Raw genomic sequence first — 15716 nt, 5'->3', positions numbered from 1 at the left:
TCTTTCTTTCTTTTTTCTTTCTTTCTTTCTTTCTTTTTCTTTCCTTCCTTCCTTCTCTCTTTTTCTTTCTCTTCCTCATTTTTCTTTTTTGTCATCTTTTTCAGAAAATAAAGAAACATCATCTTATAGCTATTGCTGCTACAATTTTTAGGCTACCAAATGCTGGCCCCGTTGGACCATGGTCTTTTCCCAATCTACTTATAAGAAAACCCAATGTAACAAGTTTGTTGCTGGACATAATGGCAAGAGTGTATTGGTGTCTACAGCAAAGAGAAAGTCAGTGTTTGTTTGTTTAGTGTGAGTTTTATTGCCTCCAGAAATGGAAAGTTACTTGGTTATCGTCAGAATCCATCTTACACAAGTAGCTAGAGTTTAGTCTCTTCTCCCATGCCACTCCCACCCCACTCCCTTCCTTGGTGAGTGAGTCTTATTAACTCTAACATGAAAGGTATAGAGGGAAATATGTATTCTTTTCCAGAAGGCAGTGGCTTAGACAGTATTTTAGCCTAAGTGGAAAGAATAAAGGATTTGGAGAAAAAAGTATCTGGGTTAAAATCCTAACCAACTACCTTGCAGAGTCAGTGTGAGACTGAAATACTACAAAGGACAGACAAAAATAAGTGGCTACTGATATTATCTTGTAGGAAAAAAACATCCTTTAAGACTCAGGAGGATAACGTAATATTAATATACATGAAATGTCTAAGTACATTGTGGTAGTATTTTATGCATCTGCTTTTAAGTCAGGTATTTTAATGTCACATTAAAAAGCCTATGACAAAACCTATAATCCTAAGTCATTGTTTTAGTTAGTAAAAACATTTAGTTTTTCTTTTTTTCTTTCGTTCTTTCAAGCATCTGTTTTCTTACTTCTGTGATTTGTATAGAGAGGACTTTTACAGGGAAGAAGAAGGAGGGTATAGTGGTATAGACTATGAAGGGCTAATGTCAGAATAGTTTCTAACTGTAATTTTTTTTTCTTTCTTCTTCTTTTTTTTTTTTTTTTTTGAGATGAAGTCTCACTTTGCTGCCCAGGCTGGAGTGCAGTGGCGGGATCTTGGCTCATTGCAACCTCCGCCTCCCGGGCTCAAGCGATTCTCCTGCCTCAGCCTCCTGAGTATCTGGGGTTGCAGGTGCAGGCCACCATGTCCAGCTAATTTTTGTATTTTCAGTTGAGATGGGGTTTTGCCATATTGGCCAGGCTGGTCTAGAACTACTGACCTCAAGTGATCTGCATGCCTTGGCCTCCCAAAGTGCTAAGATTACAGGCATGAGCCACTGCGCTGGGCCAGTAATTTCATAACATTTTTATAGTCCCCTTTTTGCTTAAACCAACAGATTAAGTTGCTTATGAAAATTCAATTGATAGCCACTCTCTTCCTAATTTGACAATTTCAAAAGTTTCCTGGTTTTAACTTTACCAACCACTATATTCATCTACACAATACAAACAGATTTGAATGCACGATGTCATCTTGTTGGGCTTATTAATACAAATATAAATACATTCATAAATAAATTATATTCCAACTTATACCCAATAAAAATATAGTCTTCTAAAAATTAGTAATATAAGACATACTTCTAATACATTGTGTTTATCCGACTTTCTGAAGATAAAACTCAGTGCTGAAACAGAAAAACATTTCATCACCTTGAGTTGGTTGATTCTTTTCCCGACTCTGTGATGCTTCAATATTAAAGCTCATTTAATAAGTTCTGTTTGGACACTACGTTAACCCTCAGGCCACAGAGTATTGGCAAATAGTTGATTTCGTTTTTTCCCATTGGCATGGCTGCCTTTCACAGCAGCACTCCCTCCCTTTCTTTTGTTTAAATTGGCTGCAGTATTTCTTGCTTAAGGGATTTACCAGAATGTGGCCATACCTGGGATTGAGCTAAAATCAGGATAAAGAACTGGGAATGGGAAGGCTATAAACTGACCACTGGGTGGGTAACATCATTCTTTCAACTCTTCAGAAAAACACATGCACACCATGAGCTCTGACTTTCAGAGGCAGAAAAATGAACGGAACATATGGTAAAGTTAAAAATTAATATTAATAAATGGAAAAGCTATTTCCCCAACCGACATTTCATTTTAAGATTGTCCTCTACTGGGATGATTTATTTGACTCTCTAATCTACTCGAAATGGGCAACAGGCTGAAAAGTGTAAAGAACACTCAAAGCAGAAACAAGAAAGCAATGACTATAGTATCTAAGAAGTATGTAGATTCAAATTCTTGTTCAAAGGGTATTTGCAGTTTGCTAAAGAGAGCATTAGTTCACTCTATTCTGACTCTCAGATTAAATAACATATAACAAAATGCTTAAAAATAGAAGACATCATTATCATTTATTTATGCCTTTATTTGCAAACTTATTAAATTGAGAAGGAAAGGGAAAAGGGGATCTAAGCCATGGAACAGCTAGGGCAGCTCTGAATGTTTTATAAGAGTTTTATAAGAGACTGTGTCAAATGCAGCACTTTAAAATTCAATAATAAATACTATAACTAGACCAATTTAGACTTTTTTCTCTATCTACGTGGTATCTCATAATGTTATGAATCTGAAAGCAAGCGGTGGAATGATTAATTTGGTGGTTGTTAAGATGTTTAATTTCAGCCTTCATTGAATCCATCAAACATTCCCTCCCTCCCCTTCTTTCCACTTGTCTCCTTTTATATCATTATAAACAAAGATTTCAAACAAGGTAGACAATTGTCCTTTCAAAACTTTTTTCGTTGTTGTTGTCTTAGGGTTTTCTATTTGATAATCTATTGGCTAGAAACAAACTGATTGATTGATGTGGCAATAAAAGTGCAAAAGCAAGCAAGCTCTGGTCATTGCTCATTAAAAATAGTTGTGTAGGTGCAGTACCGGTAGTATATACTGGCCATAACCTTATGCTATCACTAATTAGTGTTTCAATAAATGTGTTTATTTGCACCTAATGTGCTATGCCAGCAGTACTCAAAGTATGGTCCAGGGGCCCCTGGGAGTCTGCACAATTCTTTCAGGTTATCTGTGAGAATCTTCTTTTTCATTCTCATTCTCCCACAAGTAAACAATAGAGTTTTCCAGAGTCTACATGAAACTTGATGGCATCATCCTTCTGATGGCTAATGATATGTGTGCTTGTGGATTCTTGCCATTAAAATTTTTCTCAGTTTTAATTTTGAATATAGTTAATTAACATTGACAGTTATAACCTACATAAACAAAATCTCTTTTGAGATTCCCCAACAATTTTAAACATGTAAAGGGATTCTGAAATCAAACACTTTGAGAACTTCTGTGCTAGATAACACATTAGTTGAAAATAATACAGAGTAAGTAAGGTGTACGTTTTCCCTAGGCTGCCTCTTTCTAATTTTTGATATGACAGCCAAGGCAGGAAGAACTACTGAAGTATATCAAGTTCAGCCATCCATTCAGTTCATTCCTCATCATTTGGGTTTGACTGCTGTGTTTATGGAGCCAAATTCTATCTGCACTCAGTGTTTTAGAATCAGTGGTTCTGTATAAACTGAAATGCCTTGTGAAGGGTTATGCCAAATTTGTATTTCTCAAGAACTGTGTACAAAATGTCAGTGTCCACATGTGCATTTATGAGAATATGCTGCTTGTTAGTGATGACAATTGGCCAGTTGGAGGTTACAAGATAAATACTCTTACTCCTTTAGCATGTGCTCTGATGAAAAACAAAGAAATCAAATAAATGTATTGATTACCATTTAGCAATATGTGTTAGCGTAATATGATTATGAAATTTAAAAGTTGGTATAATTTCAGAACAAAAGAGATTAAAAATAAAGTCCTAACAGTAGAATTATATTTTTAATATTTTGATAGGCATTAGAGGTTTTTGTTTCTTTGTTTGTTTTAGACAGAGTCTCATTCTGTCTCCTAGGCTGGAGTGCAATGGCGCAATCTCAGCTCACTGCAACCTCAGCCTCCTGGATTCATGTGATTGCCCTGCCTCAGCCTCCAGAGTAGCTGGGATTACAGCCACCTGCCACCACACCTGGCTAATTTTTGTATTTTAGTGAAAACCAGGTTTCACCATGTTGGCCAGGCTGGTCTCGAACTCCTGACCTCAAGTAATCTGCCTGCCTTGGCCTCCCAAAGTGCTGGGATTACAGGCGTGAGCCACTACCTCCGGCCGGCCGCATTAGAAGTTTTTATGCATTTTATAAATGAAACTTAAATATTTCATTTAAAGGCTAGTTATATCTTGCCTTTCACCAGTGTTTATTGATCAGGGATGTAATGTGTATGCTAGGCTTTTCGAATACACCAATAAATAAGACATATTTTTTGCTCTCTGAGAGCTCACAATTTACAACACCAAATGCATAGTGACCTAGAAGCAGAGATTAGAAGTATTTAACTCTTAAGCATCACTTAAGAAAGTTTCACAGAGAAGGTATGGTAGATGTGGTGATAACAATGGTATTCCATATATAGAGGGTTTCATACATGAAGACATAGATATGGCAAAATAATGGGTGTATAATAGAAACATCAAGAAGCTATACATTATGTGGGTAGTGGCAGGAAATAGTTTAGAAATTTAGTTTGAGATTAAATTGTAAAAAGATTTGCTAGGCCATTTTAAGCAGTTTGAATTTTATTTAATCATTGGCAAGAACTGCACATCCAAGAGTCTGAGTGGGCCAGGCAAATAATGTGAGCAAAGTGTTATGTAAGTGCCCTCCTTTGATTTTGTTTTGTTTTCTACTTTTGAAACACATAGCTTTCTTGGTCTTTATTATAATGCTGCACTGGAATCAGTATGAGAGCTATATGTTAGCATTTCTTCTCAATCTGGAGTTCAGTGATTTCATGTTGGTAGCTTCAAACCTGGCATGGTGAAAATATTTGCACCATAGAAATCAGCAAATGCAACACATCAGAGCTTCTTTATTTGTTTTGTTTTGTTTTGTTTATTGTTCTTTTGAGAGCCTGTTCACTAGTAAAACACTGCTTCCCCACTTGATAAATGTGCAGAGTAATATTTATCTACCATTCAAAAATTGAACAAGCAGCCCAGTACGTGGCAACTGACAACCTCAAATTTTAGAAAACTTCGTGGGCCTAAAAGAAGACAGTTGCTAGGTAGCTCTCATCTAGGTAGGAAAAGGGGCCCCATATCTTCAGACCACCTCAATTTAATAAGAAAAGACATATATCTATATATATTGAAGTAAAACCTCCTAATTTGTCAGTATTTAGAAACTAATTTTACGCTAATAGTAATAAATATCAATAAACTAAATTATAATCTGATTATAAGCTTAATTATACTTTCATTCACGTCGGCAATGAGAAGTCATTGAAGGTTTTTAAGCACAGTGAAATAAAATGAAAACAGCGTTTTTATTTCAGAAAAGCAGGTCTGGAGGATGTGTGGAGGACAGGTTGAAAAGAACAAAGACTAACAGGAACCTCAATTATGAGGATGGTGGAGAGCAATTCTACAGCATCAGTGAGAATCAGCATGAGGGCAGAGTTACAAATTTTATCTCTACATAAGCCAGTTACACTGCTGCTTTCCAGCAGTGGCCTACACATTTCATCCTGGCAAGCTTTTCCCATGGGCACACTGGGGTTTGGTCAATAGAATGAACAAGGACCGGTTTTCTCATCTGCAAGAAAAACTTTCAGAGCATACACCCACATGATGGAGGGTCAGTATGTTTATCTTTATAAAGAACAGTATCAATATCGATTCCATTGCTAGAAATCTTTGGAAATGGCAGAGCAGATGCTAGCATGAAAGATGTTGCCTATATCAAGTTCATTGGCATATTTGTTTTCCAGATTTAAACCCGGATATTGGCAGATGACTTTATCTGTGCCACATACCTGGTGGCTATATTCCAACAGAATGAAATATGTGAAATGAAACAAAAGTGCTTTTGAGTGCCTTGCAAAGTCAATGCAAATGGGACCTTGGCACGAATTTCCCTAGAAAGCTGCCCAAATTCCCCATCGTTTCTTCCTTCCTTGCAGGTTTGGGTAAATAAAATATTTATGATTTGGTAATAAAATCTTCTAAATACTAAGCCCTTTCATATGTCCACAAGGTGTGGGAATCTTCAGAGGAACTGAAAGTACCAAGACTTAGTCAAAGCCCTTAAATAGGATTGTGCTCTTCTTGAGTTTCCTCTTGATGTTGCTTTCAGTCTCCAAGAGTCAAGGACAAATGCAGTGTTTTGTTTGATTTTCCTTTGGGGAAAATATCCAGACCATTTGCATGCAAATAAATTTTCCCTTTTGAAATCATTTGATTTTTTTTTTCCAAATTCGTAATGAGTGAATTCTGTTGACTACGTGGTCAATTTGATCAGCCATGTTGGTTTTTTAAACTGTAGAGGAAATAGCAGCTGCATGTGTCACTGTTAATCTTTGCCCATTGCTGTGAATCCTTGACGTGACCCTAACTCTTTCTCAGCTGAACACAAGGAACATCATACAAATTGCAGGACACCTCCTGTTTCTTTCGACCCCAGACTGCTCCAGCCTTTCAGGCTCTCAAGCACTTCTCTCTATGCCTCAGTTTTCTGCTGTGTAAAATGGGGAAAATATAGTAGTTATTGCATGATGTTGTTGTGAGAATTAACTGAGAAAATGCATGTAAAATGCCTAGCAGAGTGTTCAGGACATAGAAAATATTTGATAAATATTGATTATTATTACTACTGCCATTGCTGTAGTTGTTGATGTTGTTTTTACTCTAGGTAAAATGTTCAAGAGCAAATGTTAGCTAACTTGGACACCACAGTCAAATGCCAAAGGGAAACAGAGACTTTGGTATTTTAGCAGGATTATCTGATAATATCTTTCTGTATCCCTTGCCCTGATCCCTGCTTGGTTCCCTACTACCTGCATCTCTTGGTGCTCACAAGTTCTTCATTTTGTGGAGACATTGGGGAATTGAACCTGGTACTGTGGCTATTCCATTAGGCTATACTCTTGCTCTGGAACCCTCAAGATTGGGGACCTTTACTTATAATGTCCCTCATCTGATATTAGAACTGCTTACCACTTAATTAACGGCATAACCTGCACATAAGCATGTCTCCTTTTTGCCTATAATTCTTATGTTATAACCTATCCCCATCTCCTGATATTTTATTCAAGGTCATCTCCTTTGTGTCACTTTTAAACATCATCTGTCCTGGTATATGTATACCTATCACTGCTTCAGCCCTGGTATTTCCCCTAAATTCCTGCTCTGCCCCTCTCCATTTGCTAAGAAGCACTTATTCACCCTTCACTTATAAGAGCCCTTCATTCAAGGCCAGCACCAGGGTTAAACGTATTCCCACATCCCTGGGGATGACTTTCACTTCTACCTCTGATTTCACCAAGTCAGGAGAAATAGCCTGGCTCTTTGAGTTTGTGTTACTATTCTCTCTGAAGGAACTTGAGCTGATTCTCTAGCTTCGAAGTGCTCTTCTTCTACTGCAATTAGGTGTACGCCAATACAGTTCTGGCCGTAACTATGCAGAATTAGCATCAGACTTCACAAGTTTAAGGGCTCAGAACTCCTCAGGACTGCCCTCATTTCAGATGCATCTTGGGGGAGTACCTGCCCTTCTGACTAGCTGTAAATTTGGGGATGCCATGACCCCTTCATGGTCAATAATTCTAGCACTCTAAAACAACTCACAGGAGCCACTAAAAGCACTATACTTACGATTACAGTTTTAATGCAAAGGAAACATACAGGATGAGGTCTGGAAGGGTCCCGGCCACAGAGCTTCCATGCCCTCTCCATGGAGTCTCAGTACATTACCCTGTTCACCTATCAGAAATCTCCTCTGAGCCTCAATATCCACACTTTGTCTTGGGGTTTTATGACATAGACATGCTGAGTATATTGTTGGTCACACACTTGAACTCAATCCCCAGCCTCTGTCTCTTCCCTGGGGGTCAGGTTGGCCCAAAGTTCTGACTTTCTAATCCCGTGTTTGGTCTTTCTGATGACCAACCTTCATCTTAAAGCTATCTCAGGGCCACCAGGAATCACCTCATTAGCATAACAAAAACTACTATGGCTCAGGAAATGCCAAGGGTTTTTAAGACTGCCAAGAACTAGGGACAAAGATATATTCTTTATTATACAAGAGAATTTTTTAATTTACCGTTTCCCTCTATGGATCCCAAGCAACACCTTAATTCTCTTCCACCTTTAGGCAAGCTCTCAGTCCTAAAACGTTGTGGAAACTGTAGGGGAAAGTAATATCTTTGCAAGGCTCATGGCTGAGGATCCTATAGTAAAGACAGGTTAATAAGAAAATAACATAGAAATTTATTTAATATAAGTTTACATGACACAGGGCCCTTCAGAAATGAAGATCCAAAGAAGCAGGACAATCTGTTTATACTTAGGCTTGATGAAGAAGTGGACAAAGGGGTTATGATCTAATGGTAATAAACTAGGGAGACTTAGCAAGGTCTGTTTGCTTGGATTCTTCTGTGTGTCTGTGTCATCAGAGATAAGGACATTCCTTTCTTCCCGGTATAGGAAGGTTGGAGAATTCTTTTACAGCTTGCTTCAGGGGTGGGAGTGGAAGAGGGTCAGAGAGAACTTCCTGATTCTGCTATTTTATCAAATGCCATGGTGCCATATTTTGGAGTAGCACGTTGAGTCCCATCAACATTTTTATCTGTCTTCGCTACTCAAGATTGTTAAGCTCAGTTTCCCAGGAAACTGACCATCAGTCCCCAAATTTTTGTTGACTGATTTTTCTCTGAGGACTATTAGAGTCTTTTGGGAATAGAACTCATGGTGGACTATTTAGATAGCTCACAGTTTTCTAGACACTTGCAAACTAGGATCCCCTTAAGGACCTTGCTACACAGGCAGAACTTCTATTTAAAGTAGGTCACTTCAATTTATCTTATGCCAAGCCATCAGGCAGAGTTTCTAGGTAGAACACCATTGTTTAGAGGTACAGGTAGGCAATTAGACACATGTCTGGATGCCTGCCAGGGAAACCTGGCTTAAATCTCAGGAGCTTATGTAAAATACCATAGACCAATATGTCCAGACAGTTATACTGTTACATGATTAATAGACATTTTTTGATCACCCTCCAAAATGTATGTTGTCTTATTTCTCCCATGGAGCTAGAAAAATAAATTCATTTGAAATTTCAAACATCGTGTGCCTATTTCACTAATCCAGGGAAAACTGGCAACCTTTTTAGAAAATTAGCATCCAAAAGAAATTTTGATTTTTTTTTTTTAGGATTTGGAATCTAGTTGCAGGTTATTTTTACTCATTTGCTCCAATTTATATCTAGTGACATGTTTGAGTGGTCCAAGGACACCAGATGCCATTTGTTAAATAAATGATACCCCCTGACTCCAGAAGAATCAGTAACCTCGTGTGTTTGAGCACTTAACTTCGGAAACACATTGTTTACTCTGACCTTCCATAGGATCAGGTTGACATATGGATGCTTAATCAAGTATTTAAAGCCAGCATAAATAACAGGGACTTTACATATGTAATATCCATAAGCTTCCAGACTTATTTTTCAAATTTCTTATACTAGAATATCTAGTAAAATTTATTTAGAACATACTTTAAAATTTAACACTTTAACCTTAGTTATTAAAGAGATTTGGGGAAATTATGCAAAATGTGGTATGTAACTCTGTGGTAATATAAGCAGATGTTTTACATATCTGCATATTTCTATTACGTATTTGTAGAACTCTAGAGTTAAATGAAATTTCCTTGTGAAATTTCAGAAACATTTGTGCCCTTCCTTCCTTCCTTCCTCCCATCATTCCTTCCTTCCTTTCTCTCACTTTCTCTTTCTTTTCTCTTCTTGCTTTAATAAAAATAAAAAACATGAATGGTAAAAACCTAAATTTTCAATACCAAGGTCATAGGTGTATAACACCAAACAAAAATGAAGATATTTAAAAAATTAGGAATGAACATTAAAAATTTCCTAGAATTGCTATATCACAAAACAACAAATTCTTAGATTTGAAAGAGTTTCCTGAGCCTTTCCCTAAATACAGAAATTTATTCTATAATAGGATCAAATGAGTTTCAAACTTTAACTTGCCTTTGATAATAAATTTGCCAACTGAATAAACAGGAATATATTTTTACTTCTAGGGTAGAAACTTATCAGTTTTGGCTTTGCCTAGTAGAAGATCCTTTTGTTCATACATTCAAATATTTTCATTAATGCATTTATTAAAAATAATAATTTTTGTTCAGAAAAGTGTGCTCTTCTATTTGTTTTCTGGGATTTAAAGTGAATACCTTTATCAAACTAGCTCTAGTGAGTTTTGAAAATAAAGTTTTAAAGAAAAAGGACACTAGTAAATCACTCATTATGGAAAGCTGACATTTTTAGGATATAACATAAATTTCCAAAAAAAAATAGATGTATCTAATGGTAAGAATCAAGTAGTACTTCAATTAAGACTGCTATTTATATAGTTTTTAAAACACTAGCAAAAATGTCACATATGTAGGAGGAATTTCTCTAATAATAAAACATGAACATAGACATTTGGAAACCTGTATCAGTGCAGCTTAAAACCGCAGAGAAAGAAATATACCTCCTCCCAGCCCTATCCTCACATGTCAGTTTAATTTCACACCATTTCATTTTATATGTATTTATGTTATTTTATTGTGTGTTTAACATGTTGTTAGGTGTTGTGGAAATTAACATGTAACTGCAAGGATAGACACTAACAATTATTGACCATATGCAATGAACCAAGCACTGCTAGGTGCATCACATAAATGTCTTATTGTTCTCATTTTATGCAATTAGAACCAGTGAGATTAAGTCACACGAGAACAGGCACACAGCTGTGAGTGACAGAGATATATTTCTAACCAAGGCCTGTTGTATTGCATAGCTCTCTTTGCACATTTTTATGTGAAATACTTTCCTTGTTCAAAAGAGGCTTAAAGTCCTATTGGCAACATCACAATCACACATGAAACCATCAGAGACACAATCAGATCAAGTGCTAATATGAATGGTATTAATGAATATGCCAGTTTATTGAAGAAAAGACATTTTAATGAAGTATTTTTATATTTAACTTTCATTGTCTCATATTCTCTTTTAAAAACCATAATTGCTATAACTTCTTTTTACTTAAAATTCTCAGTGTAGAATGTTTGATGCTAAAGAAATGTACAAGGCAGAAAAATACAAATCACCCATTATCTCACTACTTTAGTTGATATCATTGCTGATATTGTTTTGTAGTTATCTTATATTCTTCTAATTTTACTTCCATCTAAATATGTCTATGCAATGATGTGCAACATTTTGTCCATGAGAAGTTTTGCAGGAGGAAAGCAGTAAAAACAAAGAACGGCATGTGTCAGGAGTCCTGGATAAGAAGGCCTGGAGTTGCAGGCCCTTCTTTGGGTGACTTGGAAAGCCTGGAGGATGAGGGAGGGAAATATGCAAGTCACTTCTGGCCCCCTGGCCAGAATGTTATGGTGAGGAGAAGGAAATGAACAGGCAAGGAGGGTGGGACTGAGAGTTTGGGGAATAAAGAGAGGGAGTTAGTGTTAGCTCCTACCCTAACTGGGGAGCTCTGGGCAAAGGGACAAATGTCTAAAGAAAAGTGGTAATAAGCTTTGCAGTGCCATGAATGGCCAACAAATCTGTATTAGTTAGCAGTCTCCAGAGAAACAAAAGCAGTAGTATGTGTGTATGTACCTATGTATATGTGTGTGTGCACATATGTACATGCATGTGTGTGTGTGTATACATGGAGAGAAAAAGAGAGAAGGCAAAGAGATAGAAAGGAGAGAGAGGGATTTTAAGGAACCAGCTGATGAGATTGTGAAGGTTGACAAGTCTGAAACTTGCAGAACAGACCAGCAGGCTAGAGACCCACGGAGGAGTTAATGTTGCAGCCTAGAGTCCAGTGCAGGCTGGAGGTGAAATTCTTTCTTCCTTGGGGGACCTGGTTTTTTCTTAAGGCTTTCAACTGTTTACGTGAGGCCCACCCACATTATGGAGAGTAATTGACTTATCAAAGTCTATTGATCTATTGATTTAAATGTTAATATTGTCTTTAAAATTCATTCACAGAGACATCTAGACTGGCATTTAACTAAATACTTAAGTACTATGGCCCAGTCAAATTAACACCTAAAATCCACTATCACAGCATCTTTTAGATCAAGCTTGTCCAGCCCACAGCCCACAGGCCGCATGCGACCCAGGACAGCTTTGAATACAGCTCAACACAAAATAGTAAACTTTCTTAAAACATTATGAGATTTTTTTGGCAATTTTTTTTTTTTAGCTCATCAGCTATTGTTAGTGTTAGTGTATTTTATGTGTGGCCCAACAAAATTCTTCTTCTTTGAATGTGGCCCAGGGAAGCCAAAAGATTGGATACTGTTGTTTTATATAGTCTTTGAATGAAAGGTCCTTTAGAACCTGAACCATGTCAGGCACTGTACTAGATGCTGGCTATAACAGGGATAAAAAAAAGAACAGAGTCCTGCTTTTAAAGTGCTTACATTCTTAATAAACCACATAAGACATAAATAAGTCAGATTTCAGATTGTGAGAAATGCAATGAAGGAAACAAACAAGGTCATGTGATGATGTTTATGATCAAGCTTCTAGGTGGTTGCAACTTCAATTACTCATTTCGTTGTGACCCACAAAACATGCATTTATATTCCATCCCAGTAGTAAACTGATAGTTCACTAAAGTAAAAGTGTCATTAAACTCTCTATATTCTCTTCTCATGTGTGTGGGTCTATGTGTGTGTTGAACACATTCTGGTCATAACCATTAATTGATTTCACTCTCACACATGAGTCAACGAACTCCGCACTTTATCCGGAGGGGTGAGGGAGATCCCTCTGCATAGGAGACATTTGAAGTGAGATATAAGCTTAAGGAGCCAACCAGGGCAGGACAGCCAGGTGGCTGGAGCTTATTGATGGAGGAAGAGAAGCCAATGGGGCAAGGTTGGGGGCTGGGCTGGAGCCAGGTCCCAAAGATTCTCTTTTATTCTACATATAATGAGAAACAATGATATGCTGTTAAAGGGCAGTGATATCATTTGTATTTTTAAACAGTTGTTCTAGCTGCTGTGTGAAGAAAGATTGTCACAGGACAGGAATGGAAGCCGAGAGGCTCATTGAAAATTTACTGCAGAGTCCGTGTAAGAGGGTTAGAGTAGGGATGCTAATGGGAAGTGAACAAATGCAAATATTGAAGTAAATACAATGGCCTCAAGTAAGAAACTTTGGAAAGAAGAAGAAAAAAGGAAGCATCTGAGATATTGGACGATATCTAATTAATGCTATTGTCTAACTTGTCAGTGACAATACAGGTTAAGGTACTAATGAAAACTTCAAGGATTCTTCTTCTCCCCCCAGACTCCAAAGTCCAGGTTACAAAAGGCCTAAGTACCTTTTGAAGATAAAGTAAACTAAGGCTTTTAAGGATAATTCAAACTAGCAAGTGAGGGGAGACTGGATGGGAAGATATTTCCAGACCTCTAGACTATCAAATAGATGATTCTGATCACAATACAATCATGAGTCACTTAACACTAAGGGTATGTTCTGAAAAATGCATCATTAGGCAATTTGGTCATTGTGCAAACATTATAGAGTGTACTTACACAAACCTAGATGGTACAGCCTACTACATGCCTGTATGGTATGGTCTATGGCTCTATGGTATAGCCTATGGCTCTTGGGCTACAAACTTGTAAAGCATGTTACTGTACTGAATACCCTAGGCAACTGTAACACAATGCTAAGTATTTGTACATCTAAGTATTTGTACAAACTTGTAAAGCATGTTACTGTACTGAATAGGCAACTGTAACACAGTGCTAAGTATTTGTACATCTAAATGTACTGTACTGAATACTCTACGCAACTGTAACACAATGCTAAGTATTCGTACATCTAAACACAGAAAAGATAGAATAAAGATCTGGTATTATAATCTTATGGGAGCACTGTCTTATATTTGGTTCATTGTTGACCAAAATCTTTTTATATGGTATATAACACTGTGGTATATATAACTGTATATATAACACTGGCATTGGTGATGATATTTTACTAAAGGCAGTGGAGAAATATAACTTTATTTTATGTAAGTAATTTTGACCGCTTTCTACTTGGGAGGTCTCTCTCCTTTTGTCTTGAGAAGTCATTAGGTTAGATCAGTTTCTTAATATCAGTGCAGAAAGGCAAAGGTCAGTATAAAATTATTCTAGTGTTGAAATGGTGATCCAGAAAGAAGCATTTCTACATACATGATCATTAAGCTAGTGTTTGTTTGTTTGTTTGTTTGTTTTTTTAGATGGAGTCTCTGTCTGTCACCCAGGCTGTAGTGCAGTGGCGCGATCTGGGCTCACTGCAAGCTCCGCCTCCCGGGTTTACGCCATTCTCCTGCCTCAGCCTCCCGAGTAGCTGGGACTACAGGCGCCCGCCGCCAAGCCTGGCTAATTTTTTGTATTTTTAGTAGAGACAGGGTTTCACCGTGTTAGCCAGGATGATCTCGATCTCCTGACATTGTGATCCGCCCGTCTCGGCCTCCCAAAGTGCTGGGATTACAGGCATGAGCCACTGTGCCCGGCCTAAGCTAGTGTTTATTATAGATGACCTAATGTGTGTCTGCAGGTGCATAGACATTACATTGGAAAATGAGAAATTAGAATTTTCAGCAAATATCGCAGAATAAGCTTTGCTTCTTGATTAAAAAGCCAAATGTGAAATGATTGTGAAAATATGAAACATAAGGTTCTCTATAACTAATTCTCCCTCCCTTTATAGCTAATGCTTCTGCCTTCATCCATCACTTTATTAGGGAAACAGCCTCCGAGCCGGTTTCCCCATCTCAGGTATCTTCGAATCCATCCTTTGCGTTGCTGTCAAGGTTATCTTCCAGGAAAACAAAACACCTGGCCCTTGCCTTCAGGATAAGTTTCAAACATTCTTAAAAATTTGCAGAGCTGTTGCAATATTAAATTAGACAATGTATGTAAGACATCCTGTACAGAGCCCAACCCATATCAACATTTTCAATAAATGACAGATTATATTGTGATTGCTACTTTTAAAAGACTAAATCAATATTCTATTTGTTTATAAAGTTACCGAGGATCTAGGCAATTCTGGCACAAAGGCATTCAAAATTTTCTTTAAAAAAATTAGAGGAAAGCTATAATTAGTATTCAAGAATACATTCGAAGTCTGAAAGAAATTAAGTTGGGCTTTAGAAAAATCAGGGGGTTTAAAAAGCAAATAATATTTTAAATGTAATCTGCAAATGGAGGAAAACCTAGTCTTTACTATTCATAGCTGTTGCTTTAGAAAATCTGGAACTTTTTTTTCCCCAACTGATAGATTTTTTTAAATTTATATGTAAGGTTGCCTCTGAGATCACATTATTTTAATGGTTGTCATTATTATTATCCATTTAAATACAGAGGAATTTAGCTTGAAGAGAAACTATAAACTTTCTTTATTTTAATTCACATTCTGTACAGGAAAACCATGACTTGCAGGTTCAAAGGAGAAAGCCTTTAAAAGGGCTTGTAAAAGGCCTCATAGGCTTCTTGGACATCAAATAGCTCAGCAAAACAGCATTATGATGATTTAAATGTAAATGAATTAGAAACATATGGATCACATTCCCTTGGAAA

Source organism: Pan paniscus, chromosome 7, assembly GCF_029289425.2.
Source record: "Pan paniscus chromosome 7, NHGRI_mPanPan1-v2.0_pri, whole genome shotgun sequence".
Lineage (NCBI taxonomy): Eukaryota > Metazoa > Chordata > Mammalia > Primates > Hominidae > Pan > Pan paniscus.
Note: the sequence above shows the minus strand (reverse complement) of the source record.